The sequence below is a fragment of the Cynoglossus semilaevis genome, chromosome 2 (genome assembly GCF_000523025.1).
Source record: "Cynoglossus semilaevis isolate Cse_v1.0 chromosome 2, Cse_v1.0, whole genome shotgun sequence".
NCBI lineage: Eukaryota > Metazoa > Chordata > Actinopteri > Pleuronectiformes > Cynoglossidae > Cynoglossus > Cynoglossus semilaevis.
The window spans coordinates 19,222,761-19,236,657 of NC_024308.1; the positions used below are offsets into that span (position 1 = coordinate 19,222,761).

At 39.6% G+C, this 13,897-nt stretch overlaps 1 pseudogene; it reads left to right on the forward strand.

Annotated features, from left to right (window-relative positions):
* The first annotated feature begins 13,346 nt into the window (after positions 1 to 13,346).
* Positions 13,347 to 13,513, forward strand: LOC112486802 (uncharacterized; annotated as a pseudogene).
* Positions 13,514 to 13,897: the final 384 nt, after the last annotated feature.

Here is a 13,897-nt window from a genome sequence, read left to right on the forward strand (position 1 = left end):
TTAATGACCAAAAAAAAGCTCAAAATTAACGATTAATGTTGTGATTAAAATTATTATTTATATAATATTGCACAAGCATGTTCACTTAAAATAAATAAGGTTGGAAAGATTATTTTCTTGTGAAAAAAAAAAAAAGAATATTACCAGGTAAACCAAGAAAACTCAACTTTTGACTCCTGGTCAGCTTCAGCTAATGATTAAATATGTAAATAAATATTTACATCGGAAATTCCATTTCCTACAGCGATTTTTGTACCGAGTTGGAACTCATATACTGTACGTTAGCGCCTACTAGTTCCTGTGCGAAATTTCAATTCTAACCAATTTCTGTAGGTTTAGGACGCCGTGAAACCAAGAATGACCGTTTGTGTGTGTGGGACAAACTTTACTTTACTTTTCTGCAGTTCAAATTCAATGGAATGAATCTAAAACTACCATCATTTCCGGACTGTTGAGCGCACCTGAATATAAGCCACACCCACTAAATTAAAAAAAAAAAAAAAACTCTACATATATAGACCGCAACATGGGATATTTACGCAGAAAAATGTTACACAAATTTTTTTTTTTCCAACCGTAATGCACAGGGGAGACGTAGTGATCTGCTCCAGATCCGAAGCTAACATTAGCTCCAATGGCTAACTCCCTTTGTTTTGGGCTTTTTTTCCGCAGCAGAGGTAAACAGAAACAGGGAAGTTGGGGTCTTTATTATCTGCCACACCGACCATAACAGAACATACTGTAAATAGCGTTTTAACAGCTCCTGTATAACCAACTCACCGACAGACATACGCTACTAGTATAACACTCCACTAGCCTACCAGAAAAGTCACTGATTGCTAGCGGTATGAATCTCTCGTTAGCCCGTAAAAATCCATAAATTAGCTGCATCATTGTTTTAGCCGCCGGGTTCAAGGCGTGTGAAAAACATAGCGGCTTATAGACCGGGCATTACGGTAATTTTTTTTGATTGTTATGTACCCTTTTCTGCATACTCAGTACAAGAATGCTAGCCAGATTTCTTTGAGTACCCCCCCCACCCCAAAAAAAAAAAAAAAATTTTCAAGGTCTCATACTTACCATTTCCTACTTACATTCATTCTCACATTCTTTAGAAACACATTTTTACCCCATAGTCTACGGATTGCATTTCTTAAGGAAAATTACCAAGCATCCAAACACGTAAACAAACACAGCCGAGCATCATCACAATATTTCTGATGATTTATAATATCCTCAAATTATGCTTTGAAGAAAATCATTGGGGGATATTGGATCTCTTCTTATAATGCCCGAGATTGCTTTCCCACACTGTTAATTATCCTCATACCTGTAGGCAGAGGGTTTTTTTTTTTTTTTCCCCACTCATATTGTTTTAAGTGCTGCTAAGTATTTTCTTTGTTCTCATTCTCTGTTGTCTCGGTCCATAAATGTGCCTCTGGCAGTTTTTACATGCAAATTTAGATAAAAGGTTTTTTTTTGTTTTTTTTGTTTTTTTTGTTTTTTTTTATTAGTGGGACCCGTATCGTCAAAGGAATGGGTAAAATACTTCCTCTCATAAGATTACTAGTTGCGACTTATGGTTAGCTTTGCTTAACTTATTTGTTTGGCTTCCCTCAACCCTAGAGGTAAAATTACTGCTTTTGTTTTGGACTCTGTCACATCACTAGCTGCATGCTAGGGTTAATCACAGGAACATTTATGAAAGACTTTGGGCCTATACCTCCGGTTCGTCTGCAAAGTACTTGAAAATGTCAATATTTTATGTTATACATTTCGTCTGTTGGTAAGCTAACCAAGTGGTTCCCAAACTTTTTCTGCTTGATAGATAGCATTGCCACTTTGGTCAGTTAGCCAAAGTGAGATTTTGTGTATGGGGAGGGGTTGGGGGAACAGTGCGAGGGGCTGCTACACCTGCTCCAAGCAAGAAAAACGGATGGAGATTGGATTGGAGAAAAACGAGAGCTAAACTTAAAAATAATGGCCTCTCTTTGCAATATCAGATATTTATTACCTCTACCTTCGAGCAATCCGTTTTTTGACAGTCTATTGACAGAAAAAAAAACATTTTGTTCCAGCCCTCTAAAAAAACTCCCTTATTAGTGAAAAAGTACCTTACACAAAATAGAGAGAAAATCACGTAGACGCAAACACAATGCAGAAGACGCGTACAGGAGATGCGTACGGAGGTTTGCAAAGACGCGAAGTTCCGTACGCTCAGCTTCCTAGCGTCGGTGTCTGTAAGCGTGCTCGTATCTCAAATCTTTGCTCGTATCTCGAAGCAAAAATATTTGCTTGTAGTTGCTTGCTCGTATCTCGGAATACTCACACGTCGAGACGCTTGTATCTCGAGGTTCCACTGTATTGACGTGCATCTTACATAACTTGGAACATGTATCCCAAAGTTACACCCAACCCATTACTTTAGAAGTAACGGGTTGGTCTTTATACTATTGTTTCTTCCAATCCTTTTCTTAGAATTATTATATGAATATTGAATATTTAATATACATTGTTTTCAGTCTCTTTATATACGTGCTTTTTTGCTCAATGGGGGCTCGGCCGCGGCTCATCATTTTCTGCCATCAATGTCAACTCAATGGGGGCTCATCATTTTCTGCCATCAATGTCATGTGACAAATTAAGATTATTGATAGTATGGAATGCCTGTTTAAACAAGGTGAACGCCATCAATAATAACAGCCAGGAACGAGAAAAAAAAAAAAAAAAAAACGCTGCAGTGCAGTGTATCCTGGGCATGTCTGAAATATACCTACAGTGCATCCCAATTAGTAGGTTGTTAGAAAGACCAGACGTCTGACCAGGAGGTTTAAATCCCAGCTGGGGACCCGGCTGGGTGTATAAGGTACTTAACCTGAATTGCCTAAGTAAATATGCAGCTGGGTGAGGAGATATGGGAATGTTCAATGGGAACACACTTACACCTCATATGGGATTTTAATGAGCCGGCATGTGCATGCAAAGTATTTTGTAGCATTCTGCAAACAACTTCAAACAAATGAAAAGTTTGTCAGCCATAAGTATCGCAGAAAAGGTGCAAGTCGTACCGTATGCCGTCCTACCTGCAGCCTGCAGTCGAATGCCTTTGTCTCGACGCGGGGCTGCTCATTTCTCTTCCCGGACAGCAGTCATTTGTATTCCGTTCGCAAGGTGGCGTGGATCATCAGCCACCATCTGCATACTTTTACAGCCTGTGATCATATTACTGCTCCAAGGGGATGTTGTCATGTTTTACAGCATTGTTAAAAGTCTGCCTGTGGCTCCAGATGAAATAGCTCATTCGAGCGAGTCTCTAACTAGGGATGGGAATCAAGCAACCAATTCCTTGGAATTGCTAGCCTGCTTGCTTAACGATTCTGCTTACCGATTCCGAAGGGTATTAGAGACTTGGCGATGTATCTGACATCACGTGTCTGCTCTCTAATTTGGATTGTTTACAACATGGAGTCGGGGCAGAAGTGATCTGAGGAGTACGCTTGACTATTTTCATGACAGACACTATGGCTGCTCGCATGACTAACAGTGCTTTACCGATAAAAAAAGGGCAGCGGGAAATACCTACATTCAGAACATATGTACAAAATACACAGTTCATATATGATAAATATCCAATCTATAGGCTAGCGTTGTCTGTTGAAAATATTCCAGGTAATGTTAGCGACATAAGCTAACCTGGTTCTACTATCGTGTATGAATACAGCTGGTCCTCGTGCCCATTTATCGACAACTCAAAGTTACAAAGACATTTGAAAGTATATGCGTCAAGCAAAATACACTGGCAGCTGACTTGTAAGTAAATATGTCCATGTCCGGGTTTGCGATAGTCAGGTGTGACTTTTCATACTGACAGCCGCTAGGGGGCATGCGGACTATAAGTCACACCTGTGACTGGGTTTGCGATACTCAGGTGTGACTTTTCATACTTTTCAGACAGCCGCTAGGGGGCACTCTACGTGGCTAGAGCTGGCTTATACTCTGGAACAAAGTCATCGCGGCTAGTGCTGGCTTATACTCTGGAACAAAGTCATTACAATGGAGAACAGTTTCATCCTCTTACGATGGAAATCGTAACACAACAACTTTTGATGATGTAATCCAAAAATAAAAAGTAAAAGAGAGAAAAGATCAAATGGTACAGTATAGATCAGGCAGGGGTAAACTAAGGCCCGCGGGCCGGATGCGGCCCGTTCAGCTTTGTAATCCGGCCCACCAAACTTGTCCAAATTATACAATTGTATATATTGTATATATATATATATAAATACATATATATTTATATCTATTGTATATTGTGTTTGTATTGTGATTATACTTCTGCCTTTTCCCTGCAATGCCCATTGTTTTCCCTATGCATGACGTAGAGAAGGCTAATAGCATTTTAGCATTTTAGCCTTTATGCATGACTTTCATGTAATTTCTCTTCAAATTATAGACCCGCGAGTCAAAAGGTTGCCTTTTTTTTGACCTTTTGTGGGGTTTTTTGACCACACAAAAAGTTGTCTGTCAAAGTCCTGCCTTTGTGCATCTACACCAGGGTTCGTAAACATACGGCTCGTGGGCCAAAACCAGCCCACTGAGGTGTTCAATCCGGGTCGTTTGACGAATTTTAAAATGAAAAAAAACATACAATGCTTCATGTTCAGGATATTTCTTGTAAAATTATATTTTATTAAATATGAATAAATAATAACAAATATCTTGAAAACAAAGGGGGGAAAACATGGACTTTTACGTTGGCTCGTTATTTATAAGTAATTATGTTAGGATTGTACTGGTCTGGCCCACTTTATTTAATTAGCTTGTGGCCTGTGGACCAACATCAGTTTGACCCTCCTGATCTACACTTACAAAGAAAAAAATAGGACGCAGAATATTTAAATTCGAATTGGATGTGCTCAGTCAACGAAAATACTTTAAGGATCCTGTCACAGAGGCACGGGATAGTCAGTCAGTTGCTTAAGTATGCGATAAATTTTCGAAATGCAACAAGCCTTAGGGTTATAAAAAAGAAAAAATACAGTAATGCATTGTGCGCCTCATCATAGATCATACATTCTATGGTAGAGACAACAAAACAGAAGATATTTTTTTAGAAAATTAAGTTTGCGTTTTCAGTGATTTCAGGTCTAAATCTACTTTCCTCGCAGAGCCTCAGGTGAAGGGGTACTTTGCATAATGTTGTGAATAACATCCGTTTGCTGGGAAACCTAGCATTATCCCTTCGGCGATATAAAGCAGCACTTTGGTGAAAGTCACATAGCTGCAGGAGATGTATTTGTTATTCCCAAAACCAGAGTCAAATCAAAGCGTATTGTGATTATTCATTAAAAAGTTAGTGTGTGTGCGGGGGTTTGTGAAACAGAGGGTTAGAAACAGAGATGTGGACTCGAGTCGCTTGACTTGGACTCGAGTCAGACTCGAGTCATGGATTTGATTTGACTTTAGACTAGACTTGCCACTCGACTTGGACTTTAACGTCAATGACTCGTGACTTCACTCGGACTCGAGCCCTTGGACTCGACACGACTCGAGACTTTCGGCAGGACTTGGGACTTGACTTGACGCTTTTCAGTCTTGTTCGGACTCGACTCGGACTTCGCCCGTCTTGACTTGAGACTTGACTCGGACTTGAGTGCAAAGACCTGAGACTTACTTGTGACTTGCAAAGCAAGGACTTGGTCCCACCTCTGGTTAGAAACGAGGCGATTTATTGTGATTAATCATGATTAATTGAGGTTAATCTAATGTTAGGTATATTTCAATGGTTTTGAGTTGGGCTGATTCACGATCAGATTTAAGGCTTAAATACGCCTTAAGTGCCTTCTATTTTACTGAAACTCGCTAACGTTAGGAACAAAAAAAGCTGAGCTTGTTCTTCAGTAAATTGAAAGGTAAAAAAAATCTAAAATCGTGAGATTAGAAGTCCGATAAACACTCTGAAACGTGGAACGTTCTGGAACGATTGAGTCCCTCATTCATTTGCCTTGCTTCCCCCCACATTCATATATATATATATATATACATATATATATATATATATATGTAACATGTATTAACAATTATTTTACACCAAGTTTAGTTTTAACATTTAATCATGCACTTCAAATTTGCTCTCCAAGTCAGAAGCAGTGAAGTGCCGATCCCCCCCCTGTTTCTTCTCTGATTCTGTCATCCCTGTCTTTGTCATGGACACTCGGTGTAGATAGAGTTGTCAAAGCAGACCTGCAAGTCACGGGGTCACGAAACCTCTTCCCTTCTGTTGACCCTCAGACAGACGGATTTATACATTGGCAAGTCAGGTCAGAGCCGATGCTGTGATCCGAGACATCTGTAATAGGCACGGAAGAACTCTTGACGTGTCACTGTTCATTTCGCCATACATTGTCACGAATGAATAAAAATTTAAATCATTCATAACCAAAGAAATATATTTTCTTTTTGTTCTCGTCAAACCTCGTCAAGGTTTAGCTCAGGCGTGGGCAAACCTTTGGACTCGGTGGGCCACGATTTGTCCTAAAATTGGACATTTATCTTAAGATAAATGACATGCAAAAGTCATGCATAAAGGCTAAAAGAAAAAATGCTAAAATGTTTTTATCATCTTCTACGCCATCTATTGGGGAAACGTGGGTATTGCCGGGAAAAGGATGATAATATAAATAAATCATATAATTTGGAAAAGTTTGGCGGGCCGGATTAAAAAGCTAAACGGGCCGTGTCTTGCCCCCGGACCTTAGTTTGCCCATGCCTGGTTTAGCTGAACAAGCTGCAACAATCTACACAATAAAGTCTAATATTTTGGTTGTGAAATGTATTTCCTGTTTGTTGTTGTTGTGTTTTTCAATAAACTGGAGTCCTGTAAAAAAAATTTTATTTTTTATTTTTAAGTAAAACGTTAAGTAACACATGACAAACAACAAAGGACAAAAGCACATTGACCATTTTGTCAAGAGCCACACAAAGCTGCTATACCGGAGCACATTAAAGACCCGAACTGAAGGGGGCGAGTGTGACTGGACCCGACCATAAACAAGAATTACCCTTGTGGTGAAGGCATTTTTCCATTTTCATTTCTCTTTTGGTGTTTGCTCCAAGTGGGTAAACAAGCGGTTGACACAAGTTAATTATCAATTAAACATGAAGTAAAATAGAGAGGGGAGCATGAAAAGCTCCCCAAAGAGACCTCTAAACAAACGGGACGGGGAGCACGTACCAGTGTGACCCCTATCCCAGGAGTGCCATCTGCAGCGAGTCTGCCGACTCGCTAATGAGCTATTTGCAGAAGTGGATACACAGTGACAGTGACCTTTAACCTTGACTGACGCCATCTGGGGAGCAGAAAGGTTTAGAGAAGGGAAAAAACCTGCACTCCCTTTTCTTTGGTGCTGAGAGTTGGGATTCTCTCGGAAATAATGAAAATTCAAAATAAATAAAAAAAAAAAGAAATTTCAATATTTGGAAGAGCAGCTGCTCATAATTTAAAGACTGAATTACCTTTGTTCTAGGGTTACTTTTACTGTTGTTGACTTATAATAATAATAATAATAATAATAATAATAATAATAATAATAATAATAATAATAATAATGGTACAAGGGGATTTTTGGAGATTTTCTGCAGCCAAAAAAAAAAACGGCAGAATACTAAAGACATTGAATTTCCGCTTCATCCCTGTTCCGCTGCGTCCTTGATGACACGTACATAATTAGTATATCACAGGAGCCGTAAGAATCATATTAAAACATATGACCTTTAAGATGTTGTGTCTTTGTTCTTGCAACAGTCCTGATCAAACATTTTTTTTTTTCCTTCTGTTTTTTTTTTTTCCCTCATGCGTGAGGGGATACTAACGGAGATTTCTCCGGTGTTTGAAGATTTCAGACACGCCACGAGAGACAGGAAAATCCCCGGTAATTAACCCACCTGAAATGACATCATGTGATGTAATTAAAACACATTACCCCCCCCTCCCCGCCCCCCTCCTCTGGGTTTTAAAGCATACAATGCATTGACTGACAGTTTAATTTTCAAGGGAAAGGAAGCATAGCAGTCGCAAAAACGTCCAACGTCTTTGTAGGGATTTCATTCGTCATCGTTCATTGAAAATTACACCGGGCCTTGGTGTAAGTTTGAAAACAAAGGTTTTAACTAAAACACCAAAAAAAAAAAAAAAAATTAACAGTCATCATTTCCCACAAGGTTTCAAATCCCAAAGTCATTCACTGAGCTTTTCATTTTCAAACCTGTTTCCTGATGTAAGATAATTACAAGCATCATCTCGGTGATTTTTTTTTTTTCTCTCTCCCTGTTGTTTCTGCATGCATTTGTTCATTAATAATGCTCAGAGGTTGAAGGTTAAAAACTCATTTAATTGCCTTTATATTAAAGGGGATATTAATAGCGTAAGGATAACAGTCTGAGTCTGCCCACTAACTGGCTTACACGCAGGCAGGACCCCCCCCCCCCGGGAGAGCTCCTCATTTTGCCCGAGTTACCCAGCAGCGAACCTTACAATTAATGTGCGCTGCACTTTACTAATGATAACAAACACACTCTGCAGCAAGAAATTATCTTGGGAAATGACCAAACTGCTCTCTGCCTCCACGCACTCGCCGGCAGACAGATAAAAGAAGAGCATTATGAATCCCCATTTTGTAGACATGCATCTAGTCCAGTTTTGGTGTCAGTGTACCTGTTTCCAAGTTGGTTTCTTTTAGTCGCACTTTTTGCATTTTAACCCATTTCAATTCATCATTCCTAATGCGTTTTTATGTTTTTCTTTTTGCAACATATTCAATTCGAACTTACCGTTCTACCGTAATTCCCGGACTATTGAGCACAAACCTTAACGCTAACCCTGAATATAAGCCTCACCCACTAAATAAAAAAAAAAAAATTGTACATATATAGACCACACTTCTTTATAAGCCGCAGGTGTCCATGTTGTAACATGGGATATTTACACAGAAATATTTATTTTCATTTTTATTTTTTATATTATTATAAACACGGCTAGTTACACGTTAGCTATTTCCTGCTTCGGCGGCCCCCGACCGTATAGTTGCAATGCACCTGGAAGACTTAATGATCTGCTCCGGTGACCGAAGCTAACATTAGCTCCGGGGCTAACTCCCTTCACTTTGTGCTTGACCGCAGCAGAGGTAAACAGAAACAAGGGAAGTCGGGGGCTCAAACTGCTCTAAACTTTCGCTAACGTTCTCTCTCTCTCTCTCTCCCACGCCCCATGCATATATACGCACACAGCCATTCAAAAAGAGACGTATGCTACTAGTATAACACACAGTAAGCTAATGCTAACGGTATGAAACTTTGTTAGCCCATAAAAATCCTTCAATTAGCTGCATCATTGTTTAGGCCGCAGGGCTCAAAGCGTGTGAAAAAAAAAAAATAGCGGCTTATAGTCCGGATATTACGGTAATTGCAAAAACTTTCAAGTTCAGATGTACTATTGTAACTGCTACTGTGTACAATGAACACTGCTACATTATTCCGTATGGTGTACTGAAATAAAATATGCTCAATACACAAATTGAAATGAAATTAATTTTGCAAAATAATGCGATTAATCGAAATTAGCTGTCGAAAAGTCCTGGGATTAAACATGTTAATTGTTGCCCAGCAGTATTCCGCTACTGTATATATGTAATATACAGTATCTTACAAAAGGATGTGATACTTCGCAGTACATTCTTCCCCTTTTTCTTACTCCACCTGGCTATTGTACAATTTGTAATACCTAGTTTCTATCTTGTCATTCTTGTTTTTTTTTACTTTTTTTGTTTTTTGTTTTTTGTTTTTTTTTCTTCTAAATAATGAGGCCTAAACAGCACACTGAAGTATCACCAGTTACAAATAATGCCAAAAGAGGATAGGGAGATGATAAATGATTCCCTCCGAGCAAAAGGCTGACCTGAATACCGCCTCCCCCACTCCACTGCTACTCCAGTGCCAAGTGGGCCAACATTTTTTTTTTTTTTTTAGGCCTTAATCAGCTAGCGCTAACTCTAGCCCTGGCCCACGGTCCTGCCTCCCCGCTCCTTTGCCACAGCCAGCCTGCGTCTGCCCTCCTACCAGCACCTTGATAAAATAATAAAAAAAAAAGTATCCTTCCTCACCATTTACTGGCCGGTTAAGTCATGTCCTTACAAAGAGTGTCCAGCTGGCTCAATGCTATCTATCTGATTGAAACCATTCCGCAACTACGCAAGCCCGCATTAATGATGTAGGTGATCATACTAATAACTCTTTTTAGTCAGGGGACTCATGTGCACAGCTGTTTCCATCATAATCCTTGTCCTGATAAACCACAGAAGCAGGGAAACATTAATCTGGGTGTCTCTAATCCTCTCCTCCTCCTACACCAGCCCCCCCCCGACTCCCTCCCCTTCTTAGCTTGTCTTCTCGATCTGTTAAATGTGTCAGTGGGAAAAGTGTTTAAATTCTGCGACATTGATTATGCGGTTAAGGCCGAGAGACAGAGAGAGTGACACAGAGAGAGGGAGACGCAACCCTTTTATCGGCATGACAAGTTCAAGATATATATATATATATATATATATATTGAGGGGGGAAAAAATCAATAAATAACATTTTGTTTTTTCTGTTGCATGATTTCGCCTCCAGACGTGCTCTAAAAATTTTTTTAAAAATTATCATAATCAGATGCAACTGAATAGAAATGTCAATAATTTAAATGTTGAAAAGTATTCAATTTACATTAATGACATACATTCTACGACAACAACACTGGGTCAGAAATTGAGATGATTGTTTTTTCAAATTATATTAAAGCTAATCAAGCCATGGCTAAATTGCTAACTATTTAGTTAGCTGATATTTAGGTAAATTCACTTTCACTTTCACTTTCTAGCTTAAATACATATGGCCATTAATTAGTTGTTTTGAGCTAAATGTATCATTTTATTTACAAATGATTTGCAGTATTTGGCTGTTTTCAATTTTCAAAAAAAACAGGAGACGACCATCTTCACCACTGTTAAATAGATGGAAATGAGAACAAGAGGTAATCTTTTGGCCGTTGGGACCTCGACGGGCTAGGATTGTTTTCTTTTCCACCACCAAGGAGCTCAGCTGAGCGTAAATGCACATCTGCAAACAGAACAGTGGCTAATTACACACTCCGGTATACTATGAGGTCATAGATTTCGGGGGTGGGGGGGGGGGTTGCAACGGGTCACAAGAGGGGTTGTCGCAACAACCAAATGGGGCTTAAAAGAAATTTATCAAGGGAATAAAACCATGGTTGTCTTTACCTAATAGATAAAAAAAAAAAAAAAAAAATGTCAACAGACAGCGGGGAACAAAGTATGTAGGCCAGCTGGTGCCTGCTATGCTGACAACACTCACCTGCCAATAACAAATGGAGATGTTTGCAGCACGCTTTATTATCTGTCACTGTCTGCCCTTAAAGGACCCTTCGGAGCGTCGGTCCGTCGCGATCTTTCCGCGTGTCCCTTTTCCCTTCACGCACTGTTTAGTGTGTTCCACTAATTCCAATTGGGTGTTAGCCAAAGTTTAATGGCGGAATTTGCAGCAAAGATGATGATGATGATGATAAAACGGAAAGCAGCGACGACATCAGACGAACCTGAGCTGCAGCTGCTGCTGCGAAACCATTAAGGATGAGGAAGGGGGGGGGGGGGCACATCAGCAATACAGTTACCCTTGAAAGGCCAGTTGCAATTGTAAAAAGACTGTATAGCTATAACTACTCTCTGCAATGTATTATCATTTTTTCGAGTTACAAATATTGTACTTTTTTAAAAGAAAAATTATCAGATGAAGAAACCCAGCAGCATGGACTTCATTATAAGGCACTGACACTGATGTGAACAATTTGGGGCATGGGGGGTGGGGGTAAAATTGTGACTTTTGAATTGTCACTTTTAGGCATCACTTGGTTTGTTGTTCAGGTGCGTGATATCACTCGCAAGATTCCGAGGCTTCCTGGAGTCACAAAAACATGTCGCAATTACTGTGAATTTAAAGAGAAAAAAAAAATAGTGAGTTGAATTGCGATTAGTGATGTTCGATACCACCAATTTCCTTTCCGATCCGATACCGAGTAAAATTCGGGCTGGTATCGCCGATACCGATATCGATACCGATATTTTATCATTTGTCTTTTAAATAAAAAAAATATATATGTATTTCAAATCATAGCTTCTTTAAGAATCCAAGGCAGAGTTTTTTATTTATTTATTTATTTTAAACTCTGGATTGTACTGAGGTAAGCTGCCTCATTTACTATACAGTCAACACAACAATAGAAAAACCTGAGAACACAATCGTATAAAATATGTCAAAACAATGTTTCAAACTCTGAAAACATGTTATTTGTAAAACAAAAATAAATAAATAAATAATCTGAGGAGCCATTTGGGACCCGAAAGAGTCTGATTTTTTCAGTGAACCGAGCCAAAAGAACCGGTTCTCTAAAAAAAAAAGAGCCGGAATTCCCATCAATAGTGACTGAGTGAGAGCACGGAGTAGAGCACCCTGTGCTTACGCATGACGCACACACCCAGGCGGAAGAAGAAGTAGTCCCACCAACCGAGCGTCACTTAGACAACATCTCAATAATTTGGATACTTTTCACCATGTTTCTGTTTAGGATACACCTCATCTCAGAATGCGTAAGTATCAAAAGTATCGATATTTTGATTTCAGAATCGATTTCAGAGCATAAAGATCCAGAATCGGAAGTATCGATATTTCAGGATCGATCCGCACATCACTACTTAACAGCAGTCCATGTGATCATGCGCTGTGGTGCAGTTACAATAGTGAACCAGCAGAGGGGCCCAATGCTGCATTTGACTTTGTCACTGGACGAAGTATTAACATTAAACTTGCACAGTTTGTGTACTGTTGCGGTATTGTTGTGACGTACATATATTGTGTTTTGGTCTATAATTACCTCCGGGTGCACGAACGAGACAGAGCATTTATACTTGTAATCGTAAGCATCGGTCCTCAACTTTTTGGAATGGATAGGGATCTAGTATTTTACAACAACTGACACGATTTGGCAACGTGAAATGTTTTTGTCTACGTATGTTTACAGCGGCTCCTATTTGAGTTAGTCGTCAGTTGTTCCTGTAGCTTCGATCATTATACGGTTAAGTTTTATCTATGTTTATAGCGGATCCTTTTTTAGTCATTAATTGTACATGTGGCTCCGCTAATTCTACGGTTAAGTTTTATCTAACGTTTAAACATTTGACCCATGACTTAAAACGACATTGAGGGAGAGTATGAGCGTAGAGCAGGGGTGTGTCGTTATCGCTTCTCGGCCTTTTGGCTAAGATCAAGTGTAGTATCTGTTCTTATCAGTTTAATATCTGATACGTCCCCTACCCGGGGACCATATATTAAATTGATTTTCGCTACAGGCCAGCCTAACAGGCATGGTTTAATTGCCATTAATTAAAAGCATAAATCTTTTTATGCACTCAGTCTGCTCCTAAACAGGGCTTTGCTTTAATGCATCTGCTCGTTAGAATCCCTTCTGGCAAATCAGGGAGCACCCTCCTTCTCGCAGACGCTCCCACATCACCAGACGTTCTGGAGCTATCTTTTGAACACACTTTCAGCATGATCTGACATGAAGTGCAGGGCAGCTTAGTGATATTTAGCAAACCGGCTCTGGTATTGATGTGTAATGACGTCAAAATGAATCCCATATGCGTGCTCGGAAAGGTGCCTTGCGTCAAATTCTTCCTGACAGCTCTCACAATAAACAGAAAGTAAACAAAATCCATCCATTTTCATCCGCTTATCCGTTACCGGGTCGCGGGGGCAGCAGCCACCGCCCAAATTACATTGCACCGTA